The 12,015-nt window shown below is 39.4% G+C and overlaps 1 long non-coding RNA gene across 1 annotated transcript; it reads right to left on the minus strand.

Annotated features, from left to right (window-relative positions):
- Positions 1-2,088: 2,088 nt before the first annotated feature.
- LOC122460147 lies at positions 2,089-11,479 on the minus strand. Its single transcript, XR_006281250.1, has 4 exons — positions 11,399-11,479; positions 8,759-8,878; positions 2,867-2,963; positions 2,089-2,645 (listed from the first exon to the last, which is right to left on the minus strand). It is a non-coding gene; the product is annotated as an uncharacterized LOC122460147 (long non-coding RNA).
- Positions 11,480-12,015: the final 536 nt, after the last annotated feature.

The raw sequence follows: 12,015 nt of genomic DNA on the forward strand, positions 1-12,015 counted from the left end.
ACAGAGAAGTTGAAATACTTGGTATTTAAAGAGATGAAAATGTACATACAAAAAGAAAATTAAAGCTTAATAGCAATGTACATAGAAGGGTGGGGGGTAGGGAATATCCTAACTCTAAACTAATAATGTGCGTTAAAAGAAACATATTGGGCCCAATCCATCCAGGTACTCCAATTCCAATGTGACTCAGCATTTGTGGGTTGGGCACTAAATTCTGCCCCTTAATTACACCCTTGTATTAGAAAACAGCAGCTATGTAAATCCTAGGGTGAATGGTCCTTTTAATTCTGGAGACCTGACTTCAAATTATGAATTAAGTTACTAATGAAAACGAGATTGGCAGTCTGATCTGAATTTCACATTTGTCCACAACACAAGATCATCGCTGCTCAAGAGAGACTTAGGACTTAATTAGGAGAGGTGTTCTAGTCAGATTTTTACAGATCAGAATTGATGTTCATTAGCAGAGCTGTGTGAAGATAGTTGAGCACTGCTTTTCATGTAGTGCCTGAGAATTCTGTTACTGTATCTTTTTTATGAGCACTCTAATGTATTAAAAAAACAGTAGGACCATTAAAACAAATAATTAAGTGAAAACTATATGAAGTGAATTAAAATTCAATTTCCTTTCTTTTTCATGTGCACCTTGATTTCAAGAAACTGTAGGAAAAAATAGCTTTTTCCCCCTGATCCTATGAATAAATAGACACCTAGTTGAGAACCATGTATTGAAGACTTATAGTCTCCTTAAGCTTTGGGGCATTTCATGATACTACTACAATTAAAAAGTTACATCCAAAAGAACTACATTAAAAGAAGGTTACAAACTCAAAATATAGAAAATGCCAGAATTAAATTTGCCCTTAATTCACACCCCCTGTACATATGCATCATGAGAGAGTCATGAATTACATGATCATATACTATTATTTACATGCTACTCCTGCTTCATTCAGTGTGCAGGACAGATGGTGCTCATTGTATGGGTAGTTATTTCATATTAATTTTTATCCTCACCATTTAGTGTGTGGCCCCATAAAACCAAATCCTACACTGAATACAGAATTATTAATTTTCTCATGGCCTTTTCCGTGGTGCCCACTACTTAATATCTGAGGTCCAGATTTTTAAAGGTATTCAAATACCTCAAAATGCAGATAGGCGCCTAGTGGGATTTTCAAAAGTACCTAACTCCCAATGAGCATTTTAGTCTTGTGGACAGAGAATAGTACCGAGCCAAGAGATGTTATAAAGCAAGAAGCAGTGATTTGATCTTCATTTTGCTTTCAGACTTTGCGTTAATTCAAACCCTAAAATACACTAAGAGTAGGTGTAAAATGTATTGTGGTTCAGCTCAGGTTTTAATAATGTTCAAACCATTCTTGTCATGCTCACCTGTTAGGTAAGCAGCACACAGTTACTCTAAACAGAAACAAAACCCAGAGGAATATACATGTATTTAGCCTGGGAATAAAATGGGAACAGGGCATGCTTCTTTTTGCACTATAAAGAATTCTCCTTTGTAGTTTTTCCCCTGAAGAGGCCTTTGTCATTCTGAGAAGAAGCCATCCCTCTGCTCTGATAAGTAAAGAGTATCACCCATCCTGATTCAGTAAGGAACTCAGGCCCAGATCCAAAAAGGTACTTAAATACCTAAATCCCAGACGGAGGCAGCACTGCAATCCACAAAACTCCCACTTGGCTCCTGCCAAATTCTGTAAGTGCCTAGACTCACTCAGTGCCTAAGTTTTTGCAGGAAAAAGTTCTCTAGGTGCCTAAGTTTCTATCTTTGGGCATGCACATTGCTGTCTCACTCTAGGCATCCAGACACCTACCCACTGAATGGTGAGATATTCTGATCTGGGCCTCCCTCAGTCTCTCCTGTTGAAGTTGTTCCACATTAATTAAATAATAGAATAAATAAAAATTAGTTGGGGCAGAGAAAGTGGGAATTACTCTTGAGTCCAGTGAAGAGGGCACTCATCTGAGAGGTGGGAGACCCTGTTCAAATCCCTTCTCCTCATCAGGCAGAGGGAGGCTTGAATCAGTGGTCTCCCCCATTCCAAGTGAGTATCCTAAATACTGGGTTAAAGATTATAATGGAGGTCTTCCCCCTCCCCTGGCTGCTTTGTGTAGACATGAATAGCCTCAGCAAATCTACCAGATCAGGCCCTGCATAAGAGTTAGGCAGAGGAGCGCTATCTTCCCACAGTTCATGGATTGCTAGTTAGAGGTAGGCACTGCCCTGCAGCCTGGACTTAAGTGCTTATTTCTGTGAGAAGGATGGCACTTACCCTCCTTTCATCACATTCTGATATGCCTCTCTCTCCCCTTTCATTGTATATGGAGCCTGGGTGCCTACCGCAGGCTTCGTGGATTGCAGATTCACAGTGTTTTTCCTGTGATTTTTCTAGGTACCAAAAAGTTAGGCCTCTTTGTGGATCCAGGCCACAGCTGCTCTTCTTCATCTTCAGAGAATTGATGGAGACTGCCTGTCCAGCTCACTCTTTCAGAAGCTCCACTTCCATGTCAGATGAAGTTCTGAAGTATGGAAATGTAGTCCTCAATTCCATGGCTTCCCTGAGGGTACTAGCTGGTTCCTCACTTCACCTTTTGTGACCTGAACTTGTCTCTGTGCCCTCCACCTGTTTCTCCCAATAGAAAAATTAGGACATAAGAACGATGCCCCACAGGCATAATGTGAACTTCTGTTACAGCACAGAGCATAGCCTGAATTGTTTTGACATAAAATGTTTCAAAGCTATTGTAATATTAAATTTACCTGAAACCTTTTCAATTGTTTTCATAGCCATTGAAAATACTTTGGCTATACAGTGAACTGTGTTTTGCTCCCTTTCATGCTTACTTTCAGTACCGCCTCTTGATAATTATTGATGGGGCAGTCAAGGGAGGTGGAAGAAAGGGACTGAACTCTTGACAGTCAAACAACCAGGGCTTTAGGTCTGGAAAATAAAAGCAGAGAGGAAAAAAAATATTACTGAGAATCAAACTGAGAAGATTCTTAACTGTGAGTATTATTTTTTGGAGTCTCTGTATTTAGCAAATGTGCATGATTCAATTTTGGTTTTTACATCGAGGTTAGTGATAACTGTACTTTGATTTAGCCTACAGATTAAGTTGTTTGAGAATCTGTCTTGTACTTTACCTCAACTTCTACAGAACAAAATAGTCTCAGTATTCTCATTACCTAATTTGCTTTGACCTTTCTCTTGCATCACACCCACACAACTTGGTCACTGCCATAAGCATTTAGCCAGCCCACTCCTATAGACTATTTCAGAAGTCAAGAACAAAAACACAAAGCTACTGAAGAACAGAAAATCACTAAAGTGAACAATAAGTCACAGTCAAATAGCCAAGCAAAGGTGACACTGGATATGTCTATACTGTAATAAAAGACTCTTGGCATGGCTGTAGCTGGCCCAGGTCTGTTGACTCACTTTCACAGGGTTCTGGAGGCAGAGCTAATAATTGTAATAGATGTTTGGGCTCAAGCTGAAGCCCAGACTCGGAAACCCTGCAAAGATGGGATGGGTCTCAGAGCCATCACTCCAGTCCAAGCCCAAACATCTACACTGCAATTATTAGCTGTGTGGCCTGAGCCCTGAAATCCTGAGTCAGTTGATATGGGCTGAGACTTAATGCCTTGAGGCACACAACAGCTTCACTAATGCTTTAAAGCCATGTGGTATTCAGCATGTCCACATTTGTCTACCCAACCATAGTAGATAGTCCACCTCAAGCTTCACAAATCATGCCTATAGCTGTGCATTCATGGAATACTGGTTTGCTATCCCACAGTACCTAAGCTATTGCTGTTAGAAGAATGCTCAAATGCCCTGCACCCACATGATTTCTACCAATCAAGAAGATTTTATTATGGTCTAATTCCGTGTATCCTACAGGACCTTGTGGGTTTTTCCAATTCAAAAATTTGGTTAGCAGTCCATAGTGTTGTGTTTTATCTTTGTATATGAACTGCTTGACTGCTCTGAGAATCAAGAACAGAAAGGCTCTTGTAAAATGGAGTAATACGCAAAGACTCCTACCCTGGAGGCAGATCATGTTGCAGGATTTCCTCTTTATCTGCTAGGGCTGGTTGAAATTTTTTCATTAAAACTGTTTTTCGTGGAAAATTGGTTTTCAGATAAACAATTTTTTTTAAATCTGCTTTCCATGGAAATTGATTTTTTTATTGAAGAACTAAAAACCCCAAAACAAAGTTTCAGCCAAAATCCAAACAATTTTGGTTTGGAATACATGCCTCCATGCTCCTCTGAGAGTCAAGCTCTGCTGTTGGACTACATCTCCCTTGATACATGATGGCCAGGAACTCCCTTGATGCACTGTAGCAGCCTAGCAAGAGGGGAGCCCTGGTGCATTATGGGATATGTAGTGTTGTCTCAGAGCCTGGCAGGAGAACTGGGGACATGAGGTACCCTAACTATAAGACCACAGTGTCTTTTCAAAATTAAAGTTTTCATCTGAAAGTTTCTGACTTTTCATCAAAAAGTTGATAAGATTTTTTTTTCCAATCCAGTTCTCATGTCTACATTTCTAATTGTAACATTAGAAGGTGTATAGCAGAATCAAGATCTAGTCCATCCACTGCTTGAAGTGAGGTTGGGAGATGCTTGGACTGATGTTGAATGGCTGAATAACTTCCAGATGACCAAGGCTATTTTCAACTTTCCCTGTGCAGGATTTGGACTGATGTTACAGTAGCAGTTTATGTATATACAAGCCGCAATCCCTGTGAATAAGAAACAAGCATAGCTTTATGGTTGCTAGCTACCATTGTGTGTGCAGTCAACAGGATCAGGGACTCATTGTATTAGGTGCCTTACCAACATATAGGCAGACAAAGTCACTGCCCCCTAAAGTTTACAGTCTAATCTGAAATGTGCAACAAGTGTAACAAACAAGAGTTTGGGGGTAGAGGAGGGACAATAGGGAAGAGAATTGCTCCCTAAGATATTTATTGGGTACACATAAGTCTGAAGCTTATTTGTTTTGAAACTGTGCCTAGCAATAAACAAGATACCATATGTGGTTGCCATTAACAATATCTTTGTGGTAATGGATAATCTAAATATCAGTAAAAAGAAAAGGAGTACTTGTGGCACCTTAGAGACTAACAAATTTATTAGAGCATAAGCTTTCGTGAGCTACAGCTCACTTCAACGGATGCATCTAGTGGAACTGACAGATTTCCACTCTATACGGCTAAATTCAGTGCCTTGCATAATGACAGGTTTCAGAGTAGCAGCCGTGTTAGTCTGTATTCGCAAAAAGAAAAGGAGTACTTGTGGCACCTTGGAGACTAACAAATTTATTAGAGCATAAGCTTTCGTGAGCTACAGCTCACTTCATCGGATGCATTTGGTGGATCCGATGAAGTGAGCTGTAGCTCACGAAAGCTTATGCTCTAATAAATTTGTTAGTCTCTAAGGTGCCACAAGTACTCCTTTTCTTTTTGCGAATACAGACTAACATGGCTGCTACTCTGAAACCTAAATATCAGTGGGGCCTTTCACCCCTACTGAGTAGGGAGAGACTGACAAAATACTGTATGCTTTATCGTTATTTGTCCATCTCTTAGTGTGTTACAGTCAAATGTTTTTCTCTGTGATTGCACAGACCCTAACAAATCATCATCATTGTTTCACCTGGAAAAGAAACAGCAATACTAGAAATTTTAAGTATTCCACTGTGTACTCTTGGGACAGAACAAGACACTTCCTCACATCAGAGAAGTTAATGTGGTTGCAGTTTCTGCTGTGAACGATTGGTACCCTGGGTAATCAAACCATGCAGTGATTTCTCCAATAGGAATGAGCAAGGCTTCATCTATTGTCTCAGCAAAAGAATGTAACTACATTTCAGCAGCCTGGCATTCTTACTGTGAGGAGGCAGGCATCCATGGCAGAAAATACTAAAAGAGCACCCCAACCGTACTTTGCCGCATCTGTGACAAGAGGAGAGGAAAACATATACTGAAAATACCAATAAATGGAGTTACCATTTCCCTAACAACTTTTGCTATTAAGAGACAATAGAATAGCAAATGAATTTCAAATAATTCTCAATGACCTTACACTAAAAATAAACTACATCGGATTTGTCAGTACTGTTGTCTTTAACTTAGCTGACATGAAACATCCATAGGATTAACTTCCCAATTAATTTTTAATAATTTTGTCTATTTTATATTTGTGTTATTATAAAATATCAAAGTTATGGCCTAGAGCCACCACTAATAATCTCATAGTTTCACTGTGGAATTATTAATAGGGTATTTATAGTCCATGCCTTTAACAATTTTTCCTGTTCTGCTGGTGAATTCTATTATATAATGTCTTTTCCCTGTAAGTGCAACAAATGTGCAAAACAGTTTCTTCCTGCAGACGTGGAGGAATTTTAAAGAGTCAAAACTATGAGCATAAGGAACCAAGTTTTTATTTAGCAAAGCACATACCTTTATGTATTAATATAATTAACATAGTCCAGAGCTGCAATATATAAAGTTGTGAGAAAAAGTGGTCTATCTCATTACAGCAACCTGGATAAAAACATTGCATGGAAAGAGTGTTAGCTTCATACTCAGAGCTTTATGTTGATGGTATGTACAATGGCCTTGTGCCAAGGGTTGGGGTGAGATATGAGACAAATGATACTATGAAATGACTCACTAGACTTGAGAGAGGGAGGGATAGTGCCCAACTCACTGTCAGAACTATACCTGGCAATATAAACCAAATCACTGCTTAAGCTTGGCAGCATTGCCCTGGGAGATGGCAGGCAGAAGAGTCACATTGTGTGCTGTAAGAAAAGGAGTACTTGTGGCACCTTAGAGACTAACAAATTTATTAGAGCATAAGCTTTTGTGAGCTACAGCTCACTTCATCGGATGCATTTGGTGGAAAAAAAAGTTTTTTTTCTTTCTCCTTTTCTTTTTGCGAATACAGACTAACACGGCTGCTACTATGAAACCTGTCATTGTGTGCTGTGAGGATCTAGATCAGTGATTCTCACAACTGAATGCTGCTGAGTAGATAGAGATTAGATATTGACCCAAATCTCACCCATTCTCATGTTGAAACCATTTTTCTGAACAAATTTTGTTCCATGATTAAGTGTCTTTTACCTACAGGACAGAAATTTGCTATCTGCAATAATCCATTAACACAAAACTTCACTCCCACAAGTATTCAATCATTTTAAAAGGGTGCAAACACCATCAAAGCAAAATTCTATTTAAAAGTTGCTGAAATTCTTTTGATTATTTGCCCAGCTTTAATAAAAGATGCCACTATTAATAGCTTTCTCTGTGTCCAATAGATGACTAAGTTCTCTGTTCTAAAACCTTGGACACATTTGTCTTGTCACACTGAAATACGTACCTCCCCCCCATATACTTTATACAGTTCAACTTGTTGAACCTAGCCTTTGCTAAATCTGAACAAGAGAAAAAACTTTCTGCCACAGTTGGACAGGCAAAGTCTATGGATGGAGATTTGTATTCAGCCATTCTACTGTAAAGTTCCTCAGGGAACACATACAAAATCTGGTCCTGTTCCAGTGAAACTATTTGAAGTTTTGCCATTGACTTAAACAGAACCATGAACAGACTTGTTGTCTTTTATTTGAATGTGAAGTGATCATGCACATTCATGGTGCTTACTGAACATTGTCCAAGAATTTCTTTATCTTTTGACCCGTTCCAACTTAGTATCTCATGTATAAGTTGTCTCCAGAAGTTTGCTAATAGATTTTTTTCCTTGAACTCAGAAGATTGCAATTTTGTTCCTGTACCATCCTACCTGCTCACTTACGTTATTTCCAGGGTATAGATTTCAAAGGTCTCCTTCCTACTAAACAGGGTTGCTACTGGATTTTTGGTTTGTTTGTTTTTCCTTTCACCTCTCCCCTCTCTGATCATCTTGCTTATTCTTTCATGCACGTTTGGGATTAAAAACTGCTTCCCTGTTGCTCCTTATCATGGTTGCTAGAGTTACACCATCTCTATACATAAGAATCACAATTACCATAGATTAATGGAGTTTGATAGTTTGTTGTCTTGTGTTGCTGAAACAGTTTTCTTAGTCAGAAGTTATCAGAAGCCAAGTCTTACTGTTCCACACGCACATAGGATATACACTGTATATCATGCTTTAAAACACAAGTAATAAAAATGACAATTTTGGAGCACATACTGCTTCTGAAGTATTCACATCAGACCATTATGAGTGGATGAGGAGAATGGGAGGAATAAAGAAGTAGCTAAACATACTATGCAAAGGAGTGCAGTAAAAATGAGCTGTTAAAAATCCTACCTATATTATAAACTCTCTAATGGACACTCCACTTAATCCATAAAATGAGCAAATACTGTAAGTGAGTGAGCAATCAACACATGCTGTGCCACACAAGAAGTTGATCTGATGTATATTAGCCACCAGTATCCATATTTTTTGAAGTGGGAGCAGGGGTGAAATGACTGAAAGTTGACAGGTTTCAGAGTAGCAGCCGTGTTAGTCTGTATTCGCAAAAAGAAAAGGAGTACTTGTGGCACCTTAGAGACTATTTGTTAGTCTCTAAGGTGCCACAAGTACTCCTTTTCTTTTTGACTGAAAGTTGCTGTCTATTATGAGAGAGACTAGTGCTAAAATCCCCACCCTGCAAGGTAATTCCTTGAGCAGCATAACAGAAGAAATGATAGATCTGTATTACTCACCCTTAAAAAGCTATGACAAAATGGAGCTGCTGAGAAACACAGAATAACTGAGATGCAACGTCTTGATGCTATTCTGCTGTATTTGGCTGGGAAGTTTCAATGGGATGACTCAGCAGCTTCCTACATTGATAAATTACAACAGAAATATGGTAAAACCATGCCAGGAGGTTACATCAAGAAGTTACATTGCCTCTTTTTCTCCCTGCTGGTGTTCTCTTCTCTCCCAGCTGAGTGTGCACTGAGAGATGCATCTCCTTTCTATTACTATTACTGTTCCCCCTTTACTGGCTGAGTGGAAGGGTTTTTGCCCTACCATTGGAGGTTTGTAAGGAAGAACAGTCTGTTGGAACAGGAAGAGAAGTAGTTCCCAGCAGAATGTAAATGGAAACTGATTAGCTGTGATCCCCTAGCTGATGTGACAAGCCTTTGCTTTCTTGAGGAGCACAAAAACCTTTTGCTTGCTTCTTCCACGCAATATTATAGAAACTCCTCCAGTTATTATTAGACACTGACATAACACTGTAAATGTACACAGCCGATGACACAACATAGAATAAGATTCTGCCCCTGACCCCAAAGGACTTACAATATTAGGGGCAGATCATGGCAGTGAGCATAAAGGCAAGTGAGACACCTTTCCCTACTATGCACAAATGTATCTCCCTGTATCTTCTCAGTGCACACAGAAAAGAGAGCAGGGACTGTGTGCATGGTACTTCCTTCCTCCCTCTAGGGAGTAAACAGAAAAGGGTGGGAAATGAGTAGATGCTTAGACTGGACAGAGCCTCAGCTCTGGCATATGGGAGAGGAATTTTTAATTTGCTACCAGTTAAGATCAGTAACAGACTGTACTTCCTTCCCAGGAGCAGACCATTCTCTCCTTGAGCTTCTTGCTGGGTGATGCAACTATGTGCTACTCCTCACACAGGGCTGCAAGTAAAAGGACAATGTAGTCCTTAGCTTAGAAAGAAGCTGTGATCTGTCTCTCACTTTTCCCTTGCTAAACCCAAGTCAGCCCTATATTATCAGTATCATAGCCAATCTCCTTATGCTCTCTATTTCATGTTCATGATAGATGCAAGTGGGCCAACAAAGAATGGGTCCTCCAAAGGGTGCCTGAGAGCCAAAGCATCTAGTCAGCTCTACTAAAAGAATATGAATGATTTCTTTTACGTACTGTGTACATTTGTATTTATCTAGTTGGCTTTTGAGCAGCAAGGACAGCTCAAGAAACACCAACTACAATTAGACCAGCCAGACACCCTTTTTACCTTCTAAAATGGTCAATTACGTATCAGCTTCCCCCCAAATCCCTTTTCTTTTCCAGTATCTCAAACAACTTGCTTCCCCTTTCCACCTTTCTGCACATAGCCATCTGCTGCTTTATCACCAGGTAAATAAACAATGGACCATGCACTGATATTTTTTTTAATCTGAAAGATTCAAGAAGGCAAGGTCCCTTGTAGAATAGAGCAATTCCTGCAGGATATCAGGTAATTATTCATATGAAATTGGATTAAAAAATCCTTTTCTGGCACTTCTGATATTTAAAATTTCTTATTATCAGGATGTCTGCTTGAAAAGATATGTCTGAATTCAATTGTGAATTATCTGAGATTGTCTATTAAACTAAACAATCTGGGTGATTTAGCCCCATCTTTTATGTGCAATTTATTTAGCAGCACAGAAATAACTGTTTTAAATCACTTAAGATCTACATGGTTTTTCCTCTGCTGTTTATCCCTAGTTATGTTCACTGAATGTAAACACATACTGAACTTCATCCACACTGTTTCAACCAAATGTAGAAATGCACAGAGTTATTCTGGTTTGCAAGAGGGTTTGCTAGAAAATCTGTTTCCTGCACTGAAAAGAAGCCAAAAAGGCAATTCTAGCTGCAAACACAGAATTGTTCGGCCAGCCTGGATCAGTGATATTTTAAAGAGACTAAATATAATTTTTTAAAAATGATTTCATATGAATCAGTTTCTATAAAGAAGCTTCTTAAAAAATTCAGCTTGCAGTACAGCTTTTTAGTGTTTCTGAGACACGGAAGATTTAGCAGCTGGAGTGACGTTTTTATTTCCACTGTTGCTCATAGGGATGGCATAGTACAATCCTGTTCTCATGAGAGATGAGCAGAAAATGGAACATGAGCTTAGAACAACCCTCTCTTCCTTCATCACCCCCCCACCAAACCTTCTGACTCTGGAGACATCAGGGTCTGGAGCCAAAGCCAAATCTGAACTTCATATCTCCAGTCTAACAAAGACTCAAACAGAATCCCCAAATCCAATCATCCCCAATTTTTAGCGGGGAGAAGTGTTAATTCAGTTTCATTCTAGATCCTCCCCCTACTGCTTTGCAAATATTTCAGAATGTTCATGGAGATGGCTGAATTATTCCCTGCAATTAGTAATCATTGCAAATTTAGCTTGTGTTTTCTGTTTTGTTTTATCATTCATGAATGGATGGTGGGAGTTCAGCTCCTCATTCCTGGGCTCAGGTATCTTGGAACAATATCAGCAACTCCAGCAATCCTCAAATCCCTATGTCATATTCCTCCCCAGACCTAGTAGCAGGATCCTAGGAAGTCTAATTCTCCTCTAGCTTGCAGTGTATAGCAAAAGGGGTACACACTTAGGCCCTTCACTTCTTCCCCCAACAGTCCTTAGTGGCTTTGATACTGATCCTTAGCCAGCTTCTGTCAGTCTACAGCAGCTACCCACAGCTTCCTGGGTTGCAGCTTCTTATCCCAGCTGTTGCTGGTCAATTAATTACCTGCAGCTGGTCACGTAACTACTCTGTACCTAACCCCTGAGTGACTGGGGGAGAATGGGGTTTACCCACCCCATTATAGAATACCAATTTCTCAGAATGTATTTTTAACTATTTGTTAATAGTCTGGATAAATACTAACCTTATGAGTTGTTCTCACTCTATTCAATTCAATATTTACTATTTATTATTTGCTAGTGTGTGTGATAGCTCACTTATTTCACGTGGCATTTTTTTCTTATTCCTGGTTAGCTGACATACTTTGTCCTGAATACTAGCAAATAGTGAATGTCTTGAGCACATGTGAATAGGAGTGGTGGTACTAAAATCAGCCAAATATCTATGCAGGAAAACAATCTGTTCACACAAACATTTGTGAACAGCAAATAATGAGGCACCAGCCACAGTCTAACTGAACAGCAGTTCAGAACTTTCACAAATATTTGCAAGCACTCTTTTCCAGTATCCTAGGACTAGAC

The sequence above is a fragment of the Dermochelys coriacea genome, chromosome 5, assembly GCF_009764565.3.
Source record: "Dermochelys coriacea isolate rDerCor1 chromosome 5, rDerCor1.pri.v4, whole genome shotgun sequence".
NCBI classification, from domain to species: Eukaryota; Metazoa; Chordata; order Testudines; family Dermochelyidae; genus Dermochelys; species Dermochelys coriacea.